This window comes from Phasianus colchicus, chromosome 7 (genome assembly GCF_987193195.1).
Source record: "Phasianus colchicus chromosome 7, bPhaCol1.hap1.1, whole genome shotgun sequence".
Lineage (NCBI taxonomy): Eukaryota > Metazoa > Chordata > Aves > Galliformes > Phasianidae > Phasianus > Phasianus colchicus.
Genome location: NC_143442.1, coordinates 2,481,269 through 2,505,292, shown reverse-complemented (window position 1 = coordinate 2,505,292; position 24,024 = coordinate 2,481,269). Strand labels below are relative to the sequence as shown.

Genomic DNA, 24,024 nt, shown 5'->3' with positions numbered 1-24,024 from the left:
ACTCAGTGTGGTGTCAGAGGTCAGCCTCAGAAGAGGAGTCACTGAAGAAGATGGTGATGTCAGCTCTAAACATGAAATGGAAACGATCCAGGAAACTCGTTAGTTCTGCAACCATTCAGGAAGAAATATTTAACTGGGGATTCAGCACAGAGACCAACGTGGAACTGGGAAGGGATTTCCGTAGAGATGCAAAGTAGGAATTAAATAAGAAATGCAGGTCAAAGTCCACAGGCAATAGGTCCTGTTCTGCTCGTTCCTCCAGCTGCTGCACCAAGATGAAGCATCTGCATCACTCAGGCACCTGCATTCTGCATCAACCCTACTGAGGATGAAGCATCCTGGCTCTTTCACATGGTAGCTGGGCTCTGAAAATGAAAAACTACGTTCTGAAGGGAAAATGTAACTTCAATGAAATCACTGTATGTTTGAACCCAACGTAGCCTGATTGCTTTACCACAGGTCTGAAAGAACTGGTATTCTGTTCTACTGGCGTCTTTTACACACACACACACAAGCAAGGCTGACCCCCATGAGCAGCTAATTGCTGATGCACTGAGCTCAGAGCAGCTCAACTCAAGCATCTTTCAGCAAACGAGCCTCAAAATCCGAGCTTGTTTCTCTCAAGCCCTGTTTTCATAGCTGTCATCATTTTTTTTTTTTTTTCTGGAATATCAACAACCATAACCTACTTTAAAAACTGCCACCCAGTGTCAGCACAGCTTTCTTGCTTTGTACTCCAAATGTCACATTTAGAGGCAAAATCAGCTCTTTGCTCAAAATAAATAATTCTCTTCCAGAAAAAAAAAAAAAAAATCACACTGGGGCTTTTCTTCTATGGGAAAACATAAGTTTTCGATACCCCAGATGATACGTTCAGATAATTCCCAGTTTCCAGTACTGTTCTCCACATCAGGTTATTTTCTCAAATGCATTCTGTAATGCTATACATCAGCATGAGTGGAAAATTATTCCCCTTGATGTGGTGTACATGCACAAGCACATAGGTGCACGTGCACAAACATTAATGTACACGGAACCACGTGCTATTTACACAAGCTAAGTGTAACCAGCCTGTGATTAGTACCTAAGGATACACAAGGAAATGCTGTATTTTGGAGTGACAAAGAAGCATTCTTCTTCCTCCCTCTGAATTAGCTGAGTCTTAACACAGGCCTTCTGTTTTAAGAAAAAACAGTTATGTTTGTAGATGACTCCCCTTTGAAAGTTTGTTATCTACATGCAACAACCAGAAACCTTCCCAGAGTTATCAAGAAGTATATTCATCCAGGATTGAAGAAGACTGGCCCAGAATTCTCCAACCTCACTTTTGATAAAAGGACCTGGTAACAAGTTCTATTACACTCAAGAGAAAACTGAATATAAAACTCATGTCTTAGCAATTTAAGTGAAAGTGTTGCCCTTCTGCATGGCTGAAAGCTTCACACTGTTCTGAGAATAAACTTGCAGACAGCAATGACAGCTGTGGGAATGATGCCACGTATGAAAACGTTTAAACTTCCCTCACAGATGACAACAGGAGCAGTCACCCAGCAAAGCAGCACTCTGCTCAGGTACAGGTCAGCTGAGACAAGGAGAAACTTTCTGGAGTGAAGGTCTAATTCGAGAGGAAATAGAAAGCCAAAGTCAGTTTTTGAGGGTAATCCTTTAAAGCAAGGAAGAACGCTTAAAAACAAAGATTAAAATTAAGAAACGATTAAATTCCACATTAAGCTAATCCATTTAATCCATAAGCAGAGATATATCTTGCCAGAGTAAGACTGAAAGCTTCCAAGTGATCTCTAGAAGTTATGGGAAAATGCAAAAGAAAGGAAAGAAAAGTGCATTAGGCTCCTCTTTCCCACACGAGTGATAAAAAGCATATACCTACACTGAGCCATTTGCTGAGAGTAAAGGTTAGCATATAGCATACATCACCTTCAAATTAATTCACCTAAAATTATGTGACAGACACTGCACTGTGCCATTCTCTGAGATTCCTGCTAATCATCAAATCTGGAAAGTGTACGTTTTTAACAAGATTAGAGGAAGATGTAGGGAAGCAGCCGTGATGTGGAATTCCTGCTCTGCACATGGCTACTCACAGCAAAGTGCTGAACTCTCAACCTGGTGCAAATTCAGGAAGCACACCAGGCAGCTGCAGCAGAGCTGTTTCTTGTCCTGTCCCTACAAAGCCACCGAGAGGAGTGTGAAAGGTCAGAGTGATGCCTGCAAAAGGGTGGCACAGTACAGCCCGTGGCACTCAGTGCCCATCCTGCGTGCCTGACTCCTCCATGCTGCCCTCAAAAAGGCTCCTGCAGGATCCCATCCTCCCCAAGACCAACACACTCAGCACACGCAGCCCCTTGAGACCCGAGGGCTGCACCAGAGGCTAATTCACAAAATGAGGATAAACACTGTGGGCTTTGCAGGGCAGCACGGGGCGCACATCGGACACAGCTCCATGTGCATGTGTTTACTTTTTGCTGCAAAGATGCCATGATGTCAGCTTCCCCAACTGCTCTCCTGCAGCTCCTCCGGGCAGGGAATGGTGGGTGCAGGAATGGTTGGAATGCATTTGCTGCAGTGCACGTTTCTGCTCTGCAATCGCTTGGTGTTTCCTGTCAGATTGCAGGGAGAAAACAGGCTTCTTTTAATAGCCAGTGCCTGTAGGTCTCCATACCTTACCCATTATCTACACTATGCATAGGTGCATACCTGCAGAAAAAAGAACCCAGGGCCCATGGAGCAGCACTGCAGGGCTCATAGTTGGGGAAGAGAGGGCTGAGGGCCTGCACTGCTTCCCAGGGACTGAGCCATGTTCCCTGGAAAGGACTGTTGCTCCTCAAAAGAAAGGAACCTGGTTTGTGTCTTTTCTTTTTTTAAATACTCCACTCTACTACAGTTAATGCTTTGAAAAGCAGTTTCTTGCTCCAAGCGTTACAGTTGGTTCACATGTGCCACTTTTACCTGCCAGTTGACATCTGAAATCCACTGCTGCTCTACAAGGCTCCAAGTTCGTATTGTTAGATATATTCCTAAAACATCATGTACAGAGGTTACTGCCTTTGAATATCTAAAAGCAACAGCAGCTGTATCTACCTAAAAAAGGAAAATGAGTTCCACTTATATTGTATTCACAATGCTAAAACCAAAAGCATCTATGGATTCCAAATTATTGAAGTATGCAGCTATTTTTGCTTCCGCTATAATTGTGATGAAAATAACCACCAAAAAATAGTAACGTATTTCATAACAAGCAGCACAGCGTTAAAAGCCCATCCCAGTTCTTGTTGATATTTTCTCTGGATTTTTCAAAGCATGAAGATATGAATCTGCAGATTATGATTCTGGAGTGTTTATGGCATCCATGAAAAGTCACAAGACTTGCAAAGCACTGCTCTCAAATATCCATACCCCAGATTGCTCTGTTCTGATAAGAAATCAAAGGGAAGCCAGGGTTAGGCTCAGCACATCACTGTCCTTGCTAGAAACTTCCCATGAGGGCATTTTCACTTGATCACAGGACAGAACATTACGTTATTCTGGCCATTTCCAACCTGGCTTCCTCCTACAGAACAGTCCTGAGTTTGGGGTATCATTTTGGTATGAACTGAAAAAGAAAGGAAGGTCATCCATTCTCAACGCTGCCACCCTCCAGTATTTCGCATGGGCTCCCCATGCAGTGCCATGCTGTTCCTGCTAGCTCTAACCTCTCAGCTGTTTACAACCTTGGAATGTTTGCAACTAGAAGGCAAAGCTGCACAAATTGTAAAGAGAAAAGTCAGCCACAGAAAGGTGTTAAATAATGGCACTTCGAGCTACAACAGCGACACAAAACACTTTCACAAGTACATTTTTGAATGCAATAACGTAGAGTGTTAGTTAAACAAAGATGTTGGCACCGAAGGGACTGTAAAATTATTCAGAATGAGTGTTCATAAGGGCTAATGTATGGAGAGCACTAAGTAGTAAGTTTAAATTAAAGTTCAGTTGCTTTAAACTGCAAGAGAATAGGAAGCATTCCGAGCCCAGATCAGTGCATCCCAGACACCACAGTGCCTCCCATGGCACCAGGCCTGGAGCTGATGGCTTTTCACACCTTGCTGTAGAATATGAATTTATTAGGAAAGAACAAATATCCCACCACTGCAAAATACAACAGGCCACTGCTCCACTAGCCAGGGACATGTATTTGTTCCTCATAGCGATCACATTTCTTAAATCACATCAACAAAGCAGCTACTCTACTATTTTGTGAGTATCATTAGAGGCTGTTTTGCAAAAACTCAAAAGAAAAATGGCAGAGATTTGAATATTTATTTTGCAGAATTCATCAGTTTTTTTTTTTTTTTTGTAGTAGAACTTTCTTAAATGGTCAATATCTGCACTTCCAAAACAACCAGACAACCTTCCTGCTGTTATTTTGGCAGTATCCCTGTCCCTGTTCTGCTCACTGGATCTCCTCTTCTGCTTCCAGGGATTTCTATTCCACTCACATGCATTAAAGGAACATCACTGTGGCTCAACAGAAATGAAAAGAACCAGACATCACTGGTAGGACACCACACATCCATCAGCAAAGTGGCAAACCTAACAAGATCACCCCCAGCAGGAGCACAACTTCTATTCTATGATTTTTTAATTATTTCAGGAGGGATAATATCAATGTTACTATGAAGGCAGGGTGGAAATGGATCTGGCAGGTGGGACCTTATCACATCTGTGCAGCTCCAGTCTGCACCTGTGAAATAGCTGAGAGCCTGCCCACAGTTCCACTTCCCCAGAACAGCCAGAAACACGTTAGGGTTGTTTGATGAGAGCATCATTGTGGAAAATGAAGTAGTTAGGATTAAACTGCAAAACATACATGATCTGCTAATGCTTTACAACAAACGCGTGGCAGAGGAAAAGTAGAGTGATCTCTTGAAGACAAAACTCTCCCTGCTGGGCAGATACAGGTTGCAGCTAATTCACAGTAAAGCCAAAGTAACTCTGAGGACTGCAGTGCCTCTACCTGAGATCTGTGTCAATACTCATCTCATTTTACTTAATAGGATCTCATGGGTTTTTTAAAAAGTTGGCCCAAAATCAGATATCCTACCTTCCTTAGGTTCTATATTAACCTAGTTTTCTTTATTGTTTGAATTTTAGGGTTAAATTTAGAAGATTTATTATGTTATTAAGTTTGCCATTACTTCAATGTCAACAGAAACTATTTATAGCCTGATGGAAAAAAATTAAAAATCCTCTTGTTTAATAAAATATATATGTAACCATCTTTGAAACTGTCTCCCCATTAAGGTATTTTCAATTCATTTCAATGCAGCTGATGACAGACAGGCTGTCCTTACTATGCACATTTCCAAACTTTTCATCTTCCTAAGTCACACAGCAGTTAACAGCAAAGCTTTACTGCTTACAGCGTTCCTTCCTGCTGTGTCAGCACTCAGCTGGTTAAACTTTGACCCCTGGGGTTTCTCACCACCCTTAGAACAAACACTGCTTGCAGAACAGCCAGCTTCTTGCATCCACACGTGAGCAAACACTATCACTGAGCCAATAAATGGAAAGCTATCAAACAGCTTAGATCCTTCCACTGCAGTCAGAAAACCATTTTCTGTACATTAAGAAGCAGCTAGCACTGTGCACGCAGGTGTTTCCCATTATGTGGTAATATATTTTTGCTGCTCCAGAAGTGCATCCATGGGTGCACAGGATCCCCATCCTCCAGCACTGCCAGCACCGAGTGTCACCTCGTGGCTGTCGCACCAGAAGGTCACGCTGCAAGCAGCCCCAGTGCTCCAGCGCCCTGCCTTTGTAGGCAGAACAGAACATTTCCCAGGAAAAAGATCTGATTTTGACACCCATGTGTTTTTCTCATGCCACTCCATGTCCAGGAAAGTGCTGCTAGTGCATTTTAAGCACTGCACAGTGCCCAGCTCCCACATGCACACACACACAGTCTTGTATTTTGTCTAGGAAACAAACACAAATGGAAAGCACAACCTAAAGAGTTAGGAAAAGTTCCCAGGAAAAGACTGAAATGTAAGAACCTACAATAGGCATTTGCATCACCAGAAAAAAAATTGGTTAAGGATCTGTAAGCATCCAGCAAAGCACAGAATGATACAGAGCAGAGGAAGCAGAACTGTGCTGTGACAGAGGTACGGATGTCAGAATAGTTGTGACAGCCACAGCCTTCCACAAATGTGCAACCAACACGTTAACCAGTCTGCACTGAAATCACATGTGGCTCTATGGGATGTATGCATATTCCTACTAGGCAGCATTGAGGAAATGTGTGGGTTCCACTGGTCACTGCAGGTGGCTGCTGCAAAAGGACTGTTCTCCTCACTCCAGAGCACACAGTCACACAGGGCTGTTCCATGACTTAGGAAAGCACAGTCACACACAGTGCTAGGCACATGCACAGGGTATGTGCTCAACATAGCCCTGCTCAGCTGTCCTCACCAGGAAAAAGAATTTTTCAAATATCCCTTACCCCATTTGCCAGGTTTGGCTCAGCTTTCGTAAGCAAACACAACTACAGCACTTCATGTCAAATTAACTAATAGACAGATCCCTGAATAGAAAACAAGAACACCTACGGATGCATACAGCATATGCAACTTGCTGTAAGAAAAAGATGCATTACCACCCTGCACAATAATTAAAATATGACTGGGAAGCAGATAAGTGCTATAAATACCTCCATTTTTATAACATATTTATGTTTTTGCTGTAATTCAGAAGGTGGTAGAACCTAAACAAGTGTGGTAAAACTTGGAAAGCTGATGCACATAAAAAGTGATGGAATTTTATTGCAAAACCACGGAGACACGTTCACATATCACACAAACCTGGGTAGATATTGGCACAGACCTACTTTTAGCTGTTACCCCAGAAATGGTACCATAAATTAGAACCAAAAGCCAAACAGACTGCTAAAAATGTAGCTTCCTGAAGTATTAGAAACCCATCTGAGTGATGTGACATCCACACACTGACCTGTTCTATAAAGATCACAACTATGAGAGTTGCAGTTACAGTAAAATAGAATCATTTAGGTTGGCAAAGCACCTTAAAATGATCAAGTCTATGCTACCACACTCACTACTAAGCCATGTCCCATGCCAACAGCAAAAGACACACACTTCTGTGTGCAGTATTTTAAGAGTATGCATATGATGGTAGTAAACTACCAGAAACTCTAATATAGGCATTCATTTTTCTCTTGCAGCTTCAGCTCCTATCCAACACAAGCAGCAGCTTTCCACTCTGCCACTGATCAGTTTCTATTCGCAGCTCAGTGAACAGGAAACCACCATAGACAGAGTTCTCTTAAAGATAGAGCTTTCCATGTTAGTCTCTTTATACCCTCCTCTAGAACAGTTAAGGTGCTTTATGTACCCACACTTGCTGGCACTGTACATCTACTAAAGACTTGCTCTTTCGTTTTTGTATTATTCAATGTGGTTTCTTACACAGTTATAAGGCTTAGCTAGAGCAGGCTCCGTACAGAACAGAAGATTGGTTTACAAACTATTATTTCTGCTATGTATTCAATAAGCAAAGAGAAATAATACAAACCTGGTATCTGTGGGACTATATTTTACAGAATTGGTTTTAGAGATCGTATTTATCAGTGCATCCCCCTTACAGATGCACTACACCAGCCTAGCATGAAAGCACTAAAGGATCTTTCCTTCCATAAATCCAATTAGTATTAATTGAAGCTACATCCACATTTTGAAAGAGAAACGCACGCTCAGAAGTGGCTTATCATAGTAGGTTCATTCACCTATACCAACTATTAAACATAAGAGTGGCAAGAAACAGAAGTCAGTCAGCTCCACACTGAGATCACTGCTGAGGCAGAGCTGCTGCTGAGCTGCGTGTGCACTCAGAGCTTCATAAGCAATGCCATCAGTTGTTGTTCCTGCCCCTGAAATGATCTCTATACAAACTCACCTCAGCAATCATCAGATTTTCTCCTCTTTAATCAGCAAATACTGCAAAAAATTCTGATTTGGGAAAAATACACATTAAATACACCTCCTCACTATGTATAGATATACTTAACATTTCAAAGTAAATGATATAGCAACATTCAAGAATCTCTTCATGTATTTCCTTCCTGTTTGCTATAAATTACTTACTCTGGAACTTTATTCACAAAAAACAGAAAGGAAAATGAATCTGATTTATTTTAAGAAACGTAAAGAAAAGTATCTAACAACTCAGGAGCAGCTCCTTGCCCTTGAAGAAAGATGCACTTCATTCTATTGAAATAGACACCAATACAGATTGAAATTGTCACCTGTGCTTTGTGGCAGTGTCTGTAGGGAACAGCGTTCACTTTTTGGTGAGTTATCTGAAAACGAGTATTAAAGCAGACAAACATCCAGCCCAGCTATTACAGCATTAACTACTCTTATTTTAACACAGATGGGGCACAACAGAACAGAAAAGACAACAAAAAAGCCTATGCTGATATTTTGAAACTGAATCCAAAGACATGAAGCAATGCTGAAAATGAAGATCACAGCTGAGAGCGGGTCCCAATGGCACTTAACAGGGATTAGCTTCTTGTTGGGTGTTGCATCCATGTGAGACACAGAACAAAATGAAATCATGATACTGGCTTGGAAATTAAACCATGCTGAAAAAGTAGATATTTATATTATGTATATATATGCACATACATAGTTATGTAGTGAAAGGTGAATCAAGGTATTACAAAGACTTGGAGAATGGAAGAACATGGAGAACAGAAAAGTTTTGCACAAACTTTTTTTTGCAGAGTAAGAATAGAAAAATCCAGCAAGAAAACCTTGAGCAATCAATTCAAACCACAACCTATTCAGGAATAATTTCTGAGCAGAAGAGGTAACTTTGGCAAATACTACTCCTTCTGAATTACTTGTTCACCTATCACAGATGTAATCTAAGTAACTGGATTTTCACACCTATTTTGCACCCCACATCCAAAGGTGATAACAATGTAGCCCTATCAAAGTGCCAAACAGCAGAGAGAACATCACAGTGCTGTTCTTTCTCATAAGAAAGTACAAAACTTCCACTGTAATCTTACTGCCTTGAATACTTGAACACAGAGAATACTTGCAACAGCTGTTAGTGCAGTGGAAGAGAGAGGAATTACTTCTGTTTCCAGCAGCAAGATGCTGTTTAAGGATAGAGAGAGGAAAAATAACAAGGAAATAAGATGAGATTTTCTTCTTTAAAATAAAATATAGAAAACATAAGGTATGTTTCAAACTCAGAACAGATTTTATAGCTGAACTGAATTAAAAATTCTTGAAGTTTGACAATGGGAATGCTGACAGATCCCTGAAATACAGCAACGCTTGTGGACATCATTGTAATAAGGTGAGATTTAAGCTTTTTTTTGCTACTTTGATTTCTGCAAAGGTCACATGTGAATAAAATTCCCTATCAGTAAACCTCATTATTTTTGCCAGAAAGGCACTTCTTTTTACCTAACTTGCACAGTTTTTAAGAAGACGTTATTGTCTCCATCACATCTTTCCTCATGTACCATTATTGGTGGAAGTGCCCCAAGAGGTAAAAGCTGAATGAAGGTCTCCACTGCCAGCTGAATTCCCTGCTGACAGCGCTGGGGCTGTGACACGGCGGTATGGGAAACACTCTTGGCTCCTTCCCAAGCTTCTTTTCTCTTTGATTATATCCCCATGGGGTGCTTAGGAAGCTTAAATACTATGCAGGATTGTAAAGCAAAAGAAGGGAGAGCAAGAGATTCAACAAGAAAACTATTATCACTATTAGATTTGTGAGAAAAGAAAACAGACTTTAGGTCAGAATTATTTTTCTATTTTGATTTGCTAGTTCTAGAAACATCAGGCTAACTTTAGTTGGAGCAAAAAGACATTGAGAAACAGCTTCTATGCTCATATTAACTGAAATACAGAAAAAGCACTGTGTGGTACATTTAGAAATATTCCCTGGTCAGAATCTCACCCCAGGGTTAAGCAATTGTTATTGCTTCCTGTCCTTTATACAAGTATTTGTTAGTAAATAGCTACATGAAAAAGTTATTAAAAGTTTATTTTAATCATATGAAGAATTGAAAGCACTGTGTGCAGTTAAGGCTGACAAGTGTTCTCAGCAGTAAAATTCAGCAGAATGTTGAACGTGGAATGAGAGAGAATGGCCTCAAGTTACACCAGGGAAGGCTCAGGGTGGATGTTAGGAACAATTTCTTCTCCAAAATAGAGTCCAAGCACTGGCACAGCTGCACAGAGTGGGAGTCACCATTCATGGGGCTGTCCCAGAGCCGTGGCGATGGAAGCTCACCGAAGACTCCATTTCTCCATGGACTGCCACAGATTTTAAGTGAAGAATTCTTCTTAGTGAAGAATTAACACTGTTTGGCTATTAGTGATGATGAACCAAACAGCATTGCATTTTTTTTTTTTTGAAAAGGACAGAGAATGGAAGAAATAAAATATCTTCTGTTCTTGTGTCCTCTACACAGAAGATGCACTCTACCTTCAAAATATTCATTTTGCCACCCCACAGTGTGGGTATCCAGCTGAATTACATGGCCAAAGCAGTGAGAAATATCTGAGCTTTTACACTAGAAACTACAAATTGCTTTATAAATTACAACAAGGAAATGTGCAGAATGTTTCCTCTTATCATTCTACACATGCCACTTGCACAATACATTTCCAAGAAGAGCAATGTTACAGTTACACGAAAGAAGGATTCACAAGGGTAAAAATAAGAGTATTTGGTGTGAAAAAGATATGTTTATGTACAATCACTGCATATAAAATAATTAAAAACTGGAAGATACATCTTACAGGGGCTCTGGGCAGCCTGGTCTATTATTAAATGTGGAGGTTGGTGGCCCTGCATGTGGCAGGGGGGTTGGAGATTCAAGATCCTTGAGGTCCCTTTCAACCCTGGCCATTCTGTGATTCTGTGAAATAACCTGAACCAAAAACCATTTGCCTGTACTTAACTGGAACACAAGTTATTCCAGTTAGAGCAATGTGATATGATAAAATATCATTTTGCTATTTATCTCCTGCCTTAGAGCTTAATCTGAGCCACATGCAGATGCACAAAACCTTTGTTTTGTACAGTGTAGGGCTTACCCTACAAAAAGAAAAGTGGGAGGAAATCACAAGTCTTTCTCAAATTGGTAAATCCTGATGGAGTTGCAGATTTTGCACAGTATGTATCCATTCGCTTTATCCAAAACCAGTAATTCTATAGCTCCACACTCTGCTGTTTTACTCACTATAAACGATGCTTGGTTTTGATCCACTTCCTTTGTAAAAGTAAGCTGCTTTTTCACGTGCCTCAGAGGAATTCTGTTAACCATATTGACACTGCTCCATTAGTTGCAAAAGTTGTTACTATCTTATCCCTCCTGTTTGCCCTCTCTCACACAGAGGGAAAAGTTAGCAGCACTGGAAGCTCACTGAGGACTACTGGCTCCATGGACAGGTCAATCACATCATTTTTTATTATCTAAGCTAGCACTTATGGTTTTCCCTTCACTTTGTGGTCCCATGTTCCTTCTCCAGGATTTACCCAGACTCTACAATGGCCAGGAAAAGACAAGAGGTTTGAATCAGCTTCTAAATGAATTAAATGGATAGTATCAAGAATGGTTAGCTCAATGGCCTAAGTGCCAGGAGGCTTCACTGAGAATTAAGAAACCAGTAGCTCACTGGACCTCATTCAGGGTCTCCCCAAATAAGTGGTAGAAATCAGTAACAGCCTAAAAATCTCATATCCCAAATTCTACTCCAATGTGGATATGGCTCTGCTATCTTAGCCTTATCCCTTTACTACAGGACACTGAAGATTAGATATATCCCGTTCTGTTTTTAAGCATGCATATTTAACTTTCATTCTAGTTCTAAATTTCATCTGCACATACCTTCTAATTAATCTCAAAAATAAAAATAATTTCCTACTTCATTTATATTACTTTCTCAATGTTATTAGTAGCACAGTATCTACTGAAAAGCATTGAAGGGGTAGTTATAAAAAGCCCTTTCCTCTCTTACATCTGTTCTATCATAGAACTATCTGCCTGTACAAAAGTCAACACGAACAAAAAGGTGGTCTTGTCTTCATCTGTGCTCACCCTAACATCAAAACTTTCCCCTTCTTGCCATTGTAATTCTGACAGCCTGGAGGGCACAGACAACGATTGCTGGGAGCTCCAGAAATGAACTTCATTGCTAACAGCAGAACCGGAGTTTCCCAGTTCCAATCAAATCTCAGCCAGGCAAAAAACAGGGAGCAACAAAACTGAATGCTAAGAACACTTAGGTTTCTGTTGATAGACACAGAAGCATGTCAAGGAGTTCTAGAAATGCCAAACCGGCTGCCCTGGGAAGAGGGATATCCAAGCTGCTTGATGGCCTTAGAAAATTCATCCAGAATACTGAATACCTAAGTGCCTTTCAAAATTCAGTCCACAACTCTGCTCCCACTTCTGAGAACATTTCTAATTCTGCTTAGCCAGCTGGAACAGGAGAAAACAGGTACCTGCAAACAGATGACTTCTTAAAAGCAGATGTTTCATAATTTCTGTATTTATCTGCAGTTCCTAATAAAAAAAAAAAAAGGAGGAAATCAATATTTTTAACAATGCTATGTATAAATTCCAGCACTTTTTTCTCATTTTATACTTCTTCAAGATACAAACAAGCAATATGTATTCATTTCACTTCCTATATACTGATAGCTTGCATATATACCAATATACGCCATATATACTAGTTCAATTTATGTAAACAGAAAATTAATGGGGGTTCTCTGAGATTGTTATCTCCATCTGTGCCCATCTATTTCCATTTTCCCCGTGTCATACTTCACAGCTTAATCATTTTTGTAACCTTTTCCAACCACAACAATTCTGTGACTCTGTAACACCTGGCCCATTTGCTGAACAAAAGACCAAATTTCAGCAATGCCAATGAACACCCATCCACTCACACATCACCTCTGCCACAAAGAGCCCAGGACCGTTTACTTCCAATAGCTCCTATCCTTTGCACTTTCCTGTTTTCTGAATGACCAAAGAACAACTTCACCCAGCCAGTGACATGCAATAATATCCAATATGTGCTGTGAGTGAAATTCAGCTCCACTGTAATGTACCTGTAAATGTTTCTGGATTGTTACTGCAATGGGGCTTTTACTGAGTCAACTAGTGATAGCTGTGAATGCTAATAAAAATCATCAATTCAGCACTTAACACTTCAGTCACAAGACATATTTTAACCTTTTACTGATAACCACGCTATAAAAACAGCAGTTTGTTATGTTTGCTGCTTTTCTTGTGAAACTCATGTAGCAGAGCCAGAAACAAGCAAACAGTTGAAGCCTTTTCCTCTCACATACCTACTATATCTAAGAATAAAAGCACAACACAAAATCTCCAACAACTGCAGTCCCACACATTACCAAGGTGACCACCCAACACATCAGGCAGGGAACAAAAACATACATTAAGGGAATACTTGGAGTCTTCTTCTGACCTGAATTTCTAGGGGATTTTTGACTAAAACTATCTATGCATCTCCAAAACCAGAGTGCAGTTTTACTGTAGGATGTCTCACTTTTGCTATTGTTTTTTACTAGTTTTCCATTTAAAAAAAACCCTTCAACCTTCCAGGAGAAAAGCCACGAGTCATTCGCCTTTTTATTTTCCCTCTGGAGAGAACCAGAAAATTCACATTTTGTCTAACAATAGAGCTCAATAAGTGCTTCAGTTTCACATAAAAATTTTAAATGCATCCTCCAATACCAGCAGCGTTTCACATTGGTTCCCACTGCTTTAAATTGCATTATGCTTACACACACATGAATGGACCTTCTCTGAGCAACTCCTGCTCAGAGCAGCTCCTGCTGATGCACAAGGCACAGTCAAGCCCTGAGCTCAGCAAGCAGTGCTCCTCAGTGATGAGAACCCACGTGGCAGCTGAAGGAGGAACGTTTCCTGGAGAAGCAGTGAGTGTCCCAGTCAAAACTGCCATGTGGGTGAACTTGTCTTTATCCAAAAAGCTCTGTGCAAGGACATCTGCCAACGTTTAACCCCCATTTTTCATCTGAAATTTCTCAGGAGAGAAAAGGAAAACAATCACATTTGATTCAACTTGAACAGAAGCTTCAGGGCGTTCTCCTTCTGTCACTGACCACATTCACTTTACACAGGATCCAAATAAAGTGTCAGATAGGAAACAAAAGCAGTGCAGCAACTGAATTGCACAGATGTACACCCATCTCCTGCAGAACCCTTTCAAATCAGCACTAGTTTGTGGTGTCAGATCCAGCCCAAGAGTTGGAAGGGTCTGTGCAGCCTCACCTGTGTGCTGTGCAGCAGGAGAGAGAAAGGATGGGGTTCATTATTGCAAGGATGCTGCCTTCCTCAGCCCTGCTATACTTGTATTGATTACTGTAAGTAAACAGCTAGAAACAATTGATATTTTAAGCACTAATAATAAAACTCCGAGGGAAAAAAATTAAATAAACTACAGATACCTATCTTTTTTTATCTTGAGTTTCCCACTGAATGCACCGAAGCAATAGCTGAAATAACTTTTAGTGCACCAGAGGGCCCCAAGATTCCAAAGAGCAAAAACCTCCCAAATTACAGGCACACACACATGCATAAATGCATTCCCTCTCTCGTTGCACTGTGGCGTCGGCAGTCTGACTCACAGCCTTTAAGTACAGCAAGGTCAGTGCTGCAGCTCACTACAACATTATCCACTATTGCAGACATTTAATGTATCTATTAAATTTCCATTTTATTATCCTTAGCTAAAATGTATAGTAATAATGGTACATCAAATAAAGCATCTTGGTTCCATAATTCCTAGACAAAACCAAAATAAAGCAGCAACGCATTTGTTTATTTTCTGTGCATTAGTGTTGCCTACAATGAAACAAGCAATGGGAGATCATGGCAATGCTCACATACTGAAGCTAATGGAGCTGCCCAACACAAAGACCTTTGCAGCACGAGGTACCGAGCAGAGAACAACGTGCACTGGAACAGAGTGACCTGAGAAGAAAATGCCATGAATTGGAATTGCATCAATATTTCTACATTATGGCACTTTCATTGTGAAACACATTCAGATGCCTCGGTATCAGGAAGAACAATTTGTTATCATCTCTAATCAACTTTTTGAATTCGTTTTCTATAGCATAATGTTTTTTGATTAATCCTGCAAGAAAGAGCCAACACTGACACAGGAGGGTGGCATTGACCCAGGATCCCAAAGCTTCCATTGCTTTCAGTATGCAGGAATCCACAATCTACTCTGCAGCTTGGAGTTTGCCCTCTCTTAGACGCAGCAAACGTCACATTAGGAAATACAACATCAGATAGTATCATTTGTTTTTATGATGGTTGGTTACACTTGACTGTCATAATAAACTCCTGTAGCCTGCACGCACAAAGTGAATGTTCTTTACAATGTGATCCAACGATGGAGTGATGGGCATTTTCCATGTGTTAAGCTGCTGTAAAAGTCTCACTGGCCTGCAGTTTATCTAATCTGCACTCCCTGCTGACTCTGAGAAAGATGGGCTGCTATGCAGCGGGGTTATTTGCACAAGGCTGTTATTGATCAGCAGAAATGATCTGTGTAGTTTATCTCTGCTGATTTGATTTTTACTGTTCCCTATCCTTTGCATAATGAGGACCTCCAGGCTAATTCTGGTAGATTTTTATCCACTGAAGTCATCACCGTGTCCTAATTCCAAGCACTTTTTTGTTGGCTGCAGCTTAAAGGCCCAGCCCAGCAGGACGGTGCTGAGCCCTACAGCCCCTCCCAGCTCTCCCTTTGCAGAAGGGCAGTGGTGCTGACAGGCCTGATCTTGCTTAACCCCATCTACCTGCACCGAAGCAAAAAAAAACTTTTTGCAGAGGACAAATTGTGTGTTGCACGTTTCATCATTCACCTTGCCCTGGGCTGAGTGCAGTTTGGCCCTCAGACAAACAACATACAGATGAAGGATGCGAGCTGCTGAGGGGAGGAGACATCTCACCTGACAAGGAAGTTGGAGATGCATATTTTTTTCTTCATTGATCCAATGGAGATATCTCCTTGTGCAAACGTTACTTTGGCTAAAAGAGATTTGGACTTGGAAACTGTTCATCAAAAGGCACTAGATTATACAGAATTTACAATGTCAAACTATGTTGAAATTTACCCCACAGAATGGTGGAAAATTACTCTGCTTCCAAGCCCTCTCTTTCCAGAAGAGTATATGCCAAGGAAGAAAGGAGCTGGATTAAAGGACAGCAGAGCAAAGGAGACAGCTTTCAGTGGACAGTATTCTTCTAATAAACTTGCACATAGGTCTTGAAATGCTGCCCATTCAAATCTGCATAATATCAGTCACATCTGGAATTATTTATTTACTCATAATAATTCTTACTGTTGCTATTTAAAGAACCTCTCTGTACATTCAGCAAATGGTATACATCTGCACTGGCCCCCTAAAAAATAACAAAGTCACTTTCTAAGTTCCTGGGAACTTTTACTGCTGATTTTCCAGTCCCAGTGGCAGGCTACATTTCTGTTTCACCCAATTCCTTTTCCATCCATCAATATTCCATTGTCTGTAAACTGCTCAGTCTGGTTTCATAACCAATTTCCAAACTGCAGCAGGCACTGCAAGAAAGATGGGATTTTACTCAAAGCTGTCCTGTAAGCAAGTATGACAAATCCACAAATTATCTTCACATATTTTCACTTGCAATAATAATTGTGAAAATGAGAACTTCATGGGGAATTTTAACTCTAGATACCTCTTTTAGATCTGAAATGATATGAACCATTTAAATGTATATGATTGCTAGCTAAGTACTCAGAGAAGGAGTATAAGAGTCTAAAAATAGACTATTCCTATAAATACAAAAATAAATGGTGCCCTTATTGCACAAAACCTGGGTACAACTACTCCCTCACACATTGCCAGTACAGCAAATTTAATCATGATTTAAAATGAGATATGGGGAATCACGAGTTGCTTTTTTTTTTTTTCCCCCTTCTTAAACTCATTGGGAACAAACATTCTAGTTTAACAGTTTGTGTGTCCAGGAGCCAGGGAAGCAGACCCAGCAGGAGGCAGAGCAGCACAGACCTGCGCAGCCACCAGAGTGCTGGTGCAGCCTTAGGATGTGCTGGCAGGGACCACCAGCACTCCCCACCCAAATGCAGCTCCAGCTGATGCCAGCCCAGCACCAAACCCCAACTTTGGAGGAGTTATTAAAAAAAACAACAAACCCTTCATCTGATATCTCGATATACCTGAACCAATAGTACAGATCAGAAAAAAAACCACATTGTTTTTTTTTTTTAATTTAACAAGTGAATCAGTCAGACTCAGCACTCTAATTTCCTCATTTCCTATAATTAACTGAGCTTTCAACACCTCTTCTAATTTACTGATGATTATCTTTTTATTCACCAATCTAGATTAGAACATAACTGACATTCTTCGCTACCCACCGGTTCAGATGTTCTCATCTCCCTTCCCTTAAAGATAAGTAGCAATAGTGCTCTGGTGGATTTGTTTTCTTTCCTTTCACCCATGACAGCATGCCATGCATGTTATGGAGAACTTGAAATCTTACAAAACCAGCTGCAGTTGCCCTTCTCTGCTCACTGCATGCTCCTTTATAAAAAAATCAGCTCCTCGTTTGAACCTGAATCACGTTTCTCCTTGCAAAGAGGAATCCATTTTACCAACTTGTTTGTTCCTCTCTCCTGCACAGAGCATGCAGCAAACTTTTCATGCTTTGACACAGGAACACAGACACGCTGAAAAACAATTGTGTTACTGGAAAGAGGAATTTTTTTTTTTTTTTTTTTTTTAGGTAATTCCCAGTGCTTCTGATGACGTGAATGTGTTTCAAGATTCCAAGAAAGAACAGGAATGGAAGAAATTCTTACTAGAGATAGAAACAAAATATGTGTTGGAGTTGTATAGAGGTTTTTTTTTTTTTTTAACTTGTTTTTCAAATGTTACAGGCACTCACTGCTTTTCCTTCCTCTGCCTTTTCTTTATCCAACTATTTGAAAGAACAGTGACATGGGAACCCAGCACACTGCAAGCACACCAAACACCCAGGCAGGGATTCTGCAGATACGAGCAAGTTTGAGCTCTCTGAATTCTTCTAATTTAACTGTATGATCTTAGCTCTCAAACCCCCTTCCCAACCTCCTCCAAACCTACATCTTCCCTAGCTCTGCTTTTCTAGCTTTCCTCTTGGTTTTTTTTTTTTTTTTTCCCTTGGATACCTTACAAGTTTTGCTCCTCACACTCTTTTAGGCAACAAAGGCCATCTAGGAGAACTGATGATATCCACAGCTTTGGAGATTTTCAGATGAAGTAAGTTCTGAAGGAATATAAGCTGCTTTAATAGGAAATTCCAGAGAAACAATAAGCAGATAATTTTCTAAGTTTCTGCAATAATTTTCCAAGTGATCACAATCTCCTTTAAGACTCAAGGATGAAAATGAGAACACAAATGAAATTCAGAGAACAAATATGCAATGCTTTTGACAGAGACCAGATTTATACTCACATCCTCAGAATAAGCATAATATCAGCTTTCATAGGACGAGCATCCCCGAACACCTTGTTTGACCCAGGAAATACATATCTGCAAATGTGATCAGCTTTATCTCCAACCCAATCTTCACACACTTGCCTGCCCTCTCATGAATCAGACCACTTGCTATCATTTCTCACCTAATTTCAACTATCCTATTCTGTAGTCTACAGTAATTACTGTACTGTTGTAACACACATTCCTTGAGAAAATTAACGTCTTTCGTAAGAATTACTGGCAACTGGGCTAAGTGGGTCTATAGAGCCCTTCTCTTTCTTTTTTTCAGTGTTGTGCTGGTTGATCTGTCTGCAAACAGGAATTGATCTGCAGTCTGTATATTAATGACTCACAAATCTATCATTTCATAGCTCACTCATCTCAGAATTAAATTCAGCTTCTCTCTTAAGCCTCCCCATGAATGGGTAGGCATCCAGCTTAAAGTGCTTTGCAGAAGCAATTAACCCTCCAGTAGCTCTCTGAACCACCACAGACAGGATCACCAGTTTTAATGGATGTTTTTAACACTCACGCTTTCTTAAAGCCTTCACACCTCAGTAGTGTCAACCTAAGTTGAGCAGCTATTTTTCTGTGTAAGCTGTGGCCATCACAGCTGTTATCTGGAGCTCTGCTCACTACCCTGTGAGTGCAGAAGCATGTCTATACCATTCTTCACAAGCATTTTTTCCTCGTAGGCTCTTAGCTTCACTCTTTCTCTACAAACCCACCTCTTACCCACTATTTAAAAGACTTCCAAATCTGAGCAGCCTATAAGCCAGAATTCATCTGCCTTTCACACTTCCAAATAAGTGTGTTACAATTCCCCTGTTGCTATTCCTTGTGTGTGTGAATTATTTCCCATGAACATGAGAAAGATCCCCAGACATCTCCTTCCAATCCCCAGCTGAAGGCTGTCCTTTGCAAGTTACCTATTGAAGTCCCAGATGTTCCATTCCAGCTGCTGCCTGACTGGCTGCAACACAGTGCTGCCAGGAGCTTCCCTGTTTTACTGACTTCATACTTACACTGGCTTGGGATGGCTGCACCAACCCCTTCATGCATCTAACACAGCCTAAGGCAGGAAGTTTTGACAGCCTCCTTTCTCCACTGACTCACGTTTACACGCCTGGGTGTGTAAATAAGTTACATTAAAGTAGACAATGTGAAAAGCAAATCTTTTTACAACTGTGCAAATGGAGAAAGGAATACTGGCTACCATGCAAAAAGCAGAAGCCCAGCACAGTGGTAAGTGCACCAATGTTTTGCTGCACTCACTGCCAGTGCTTTCAGACCAGAGGGGAGTGCATTTTACACTTCCAGAATCATTTCTGAGCTGCAGGTTTTCTTCTGGTCTCTCAGATGTGCGTAAACTCAAGCAACAGCAACAAAACAATGCATCTCAATTTATGACTAAAGGAAATTTTTGGCACCCTGAGCACACTGCTGTATTTACTGATTTTACAGTGTAAACACATATGTTGCCAGACAGATGGACCTTTCCCCCCCAGCTTCCAGCAATGGGTGTCTCATCAGGGAAGGGATTAAGATCTTAAAATCTTTAAACAAGGTTTCACAGCCCGTGCCATGGGCAGCCACCCCTAAAGGCTGGGATTATTAGATGCAAAGTGTGTGCTTTCAGGGAGCAGCCAGGCCACACTAAACAGATAATTCAGCAGTGTTTTAATTATATTACAGAAAAAGGGTTAACAATAGATTTTACTATCAACTGCAGCCAGGTGGCTTTACAAGACAAAATTGTGGCTTTTCAGTCCATGGAATGAAACTCCTGAATTATCTGTGATGTGAACAGAGAGGTCTGTGATTTTAAACACACCAGCTCTCATTTGAAGCTGCTTTTCCAAATCAGGCGCAAGATTGAATTATTTTGAGGCACTCTGAAATACGAAAATACAGGTAATAAAATTATGTAAACATAAACCATGGATTTATGGGTACACCAACATTAGCATTAAGGCACTTACAGATGTGCCAGCATAGAAACTTCTTACACTTAAGTCTTGTTTGGTAAAAGATCCACTACAATGTTTGTAGAATGACAGTCCCTGTTACAATAACCAATCTGTCTTCAAAAACCAGCATGAATACACTTCTCCATGCTTACCTATAGCAGGCTTGATGCAAACCTCAGCATCAACACTGCAGAGCCATCAGAACTACTGAGCTTCTGTGAGCAGCACACTGATTTCTGTTATTTCACCTGGGGATGTTTTCTCACAATGCAGCAGACCCTGTAGCTAGTTTCAGAGACAAAAACTGTAAACTTACATGTCAGGTAGAGCCAAAAAGCCTTGTCTTTGTTTTGCTCTCAAATTTACTTCAAATACACTACAGTCTTTCACAGGTAAGAAACCACATACGAACTGCAAAGCAAAGCTCTGCTATGACTGGGAGCATGGCAGGCATAGGACTGTCTCAGATTTGAGAAGTTACTGATTACTTTTTTAATGCAAGAATAAGGGAAGGCAGTGAGGGTGGATGTGTAAATAGATTTGAGAGGAAAAGAAATTAGCAGAAAAGGAAGAAGAGAAGCACGAAGGACAATACAAGAAATCTTTTATTTTACAACAAGCAAAATGTGACAAGAGTAAGAAATGTGCTATTTCCTAAAGAAAAACAAGCTGCTATATTCAGTTTAGGCTGAATAGGTTCAGATGAAAGCTCTCTTAACCATCTAAGATGCTGAAAAGTCAGAAACTGTATAAACAGTGCTTTCTGTTGTGTACTTACTGCCTCCATCCTACGACCTTGTGTGCAACAGAAACGTGTACACTGAGCATGCCAGTTGCATGCTGATGGTCTTGCATAGAAGACTTCAAACTTGTTTTGAAGTGCTCATTATAAAGGTTGATAATCTAACTGTGAGATGGCTCCTTCCCCCCGCCCCCATGTGCATCTCTGTTCCCACTCTAATTTATACTGTCAGTCTCATTTTGAATGCTGATTTATTTTTTTTTTCCAATTCACAGCAACCCTTGCCAGCAAAGCCTTCGTGGAATCGAGTCTCATTTTTCAGCACAGTAACTTGCAAAACAGCAAACATTTTGTAAATGGTAGGTGATAAGAACTGACTGGCATTCTCATATGTTATGGATGAACACACTCTAATGCTACTTAAAAGATTTAACGTCTGATATTCTCCTAATGAGATTAAGGGGACAAAGAATTGAAAACAAGGGATGTTTACAATTACTGGCACCTGAAGAGCAGTGATGTCAAGTAGAAAAATAAACTTTCCACCACAGATGAACGATGTAAACACACTCATCCCCAGCCTGTCTAACAGTACCATAAGCCATTTCTACAGCACAACCAAGAACAGAAATGAGTACAACAAAGTGTATGGTCAACTGTCAGCAGTTGTATGTCAGCAGTTTATGGGGGTGCTTTCTCTGCCTCCAAACTGTCCTGCTGGAGTACAGTTTTACCTGAAGACCACCTTTAAAGTTACCTTCCGTCACTACTGTCTTGATATAATGTCAGCATAGTTCTATTGCTAAGCAGCATTAGCTGGAACAATATTTGGACAATGTCCTTTGTGAACAGCTTTTCTTATGAAAACCAGAAATAAAGGTCCATCTTCTTTCAGCAAAGCAGTATTTCATTTCTCATCTTTAGCACTAACACACTGTGGAACTCTGCTCCTTCTATATTTTCTTGCCCCTTTTAGTCTTTCCTATCACACCAAGTAACCTGCTGATTCTTCTTGACTCGTTGCTACTTTAGCATCCGATTCAAAGGTCTCTAAAATGCAGGGGAAAAAATCCTATTCATCTCAGTGCTGAGTAACATTAATTTATCTTTATGACCTACTAAAACTTCCTGTCCTCACTGCAGCCATTACATTTCCCAATGCATTGTGTCTGCATCTCCAGTATTCCTCGTTCAAATCACTGCTCTTGTTCTGCTCTGCTATTTTCAAAAGGCAAATTTTGAAAATGGATAAAATTTCACATTCCCTAAATGACAGAGAAAGGGACTGTAAAGTTTTAAAAATTAGCAATTTGCCTGAATAAACTTTACAAAAATTCAACTGAAAAACTGGATTAAATTGTTTCCCTTTTTTTCAGTTTACTCAGTAGTACAATATCTACAAATGCGTACCTGACTTCTACTCAAAGGAATAGTTCCAGCAGTATCCTGAGAACATGACAACAAGTCTTAGTATCTAGAGAAGACTGTATTTATACATTTAAAGAACATGATATTCATAACAGCCATCTGAGATTGGATTCCCAGTCAGTCCCAGCTGCAAAATAAAACTCTCTCTTGCACAGTGTCTTGGGATCGTGGCACCTGGCTGGGCAGCACGTGGGCTTCAACAGCACATTCAGCCCTTAGCACTCCTCCTGGAGCATTTGCAGGGATGTGGAGCTGAGATCTGTCAGGCTGAGGAGGGCAAAACAGCTGAACACAGCCCTTCACCAGTGAATGCACTGCTAGTCTCTTACATTAAAAGACAAACGCTGCTTTACTGCTTATAGTTAGGAGTCTGCTGATGATCCCAAGGGAGTAGTGGCTGAGATAGGCACCAAGTTCCAGAGGAGATTTTTTTCTTGTTTACCTCTAGAGATGTCTCTTATCTTCCCAAGTGACTTCTGACAACACCTAATTCTCCTTGCTGACAGTACCTGAAGCCAAAGCACACAACTGGATCACAGCGAGTTGCCCTGCCAAAGCTGTACATCCACACCTCAGACTGGGCTGCACATCTAAGTAGTAGGTACCTAAGCCAGCACTTTTAAACATTTCAGTTTCTTTAGAGATCTGTAACAGTTCAGCAAAGAGTTTTGTTTCTGTTATGGTAATCAAAAGCTTAGATCTCATACTACTGAGTTAAAAAAAAAAAAAAACCAAACCAAAAACCCATATTTATTTTTGGAGCTTTGATCCATGCAGTACCTCTTGAATACTTCTTATCAGCTTCTAGAAGGTGAAATGCTTTGAAAAGATATGCAGATCTCATTAAGGTGATTTTGATCTAGTGCTATCTGTGCTTTCAAAAGAGAATCTAGTAAAACTACTGAAGGCAAGGAGTCTGTTTTACTTTCCTGTACGTTTTCTACATTGGGGAGTTTTGAGGATTGATTTGGAGGCTTCTCCAAGGTCTTGCTGTCACAGCAAACAGCAATGTTTTATTCTTTAGAGGTGCGTTACACTGCCAAAGTAAAATTTACTTTTGACTCCAGCTTTTAATAAAAATATTGAACTAGAGATACAGTGTTGGGCAAGAATGAAAAATAAAAACAAGCACAGAGGAAAATGATACCTTTCCCAAAGGGAAAAAGAAACTAAAACCTCACCTCCAGAGAATACAAATACTGTTTTCAAAAGCAATTTCCAAACTCCTTTCAACGACAGTC

The 24,024-nt window shown here is 40.5% G+C and overlaps 1 long non-coding RNA gene across 7 annotated transcripts in view; it reads right to left on the bottom strand.

Annotated features, from left to right (window-relative positions):
- Window positions 1-24,024, bottom strand: part of LOC149917173 (uncharacterized) — a 426,137-nt gene that overhangs the window by 357,464 nt on the left and 44,649 nt on the right. For 5 of the 7 annotated variants that reach the window (XR_016468095.1, XR_016468096.1, XR_016468098.1 and 2 more), the window contains exon 3: window positions 12,556-12,616. The exons of the other annotated variants lie outside the window; for them this stretch is intronic. This is a non-coding gene — a long non-coding RNA (uncharacterized LOC149917173). The remainder of the gene's footprint in view (window positions 1-12,555; window positions 12,617-24,024) is intronic. 7 annotated transcript variants of the gene reach the window in all.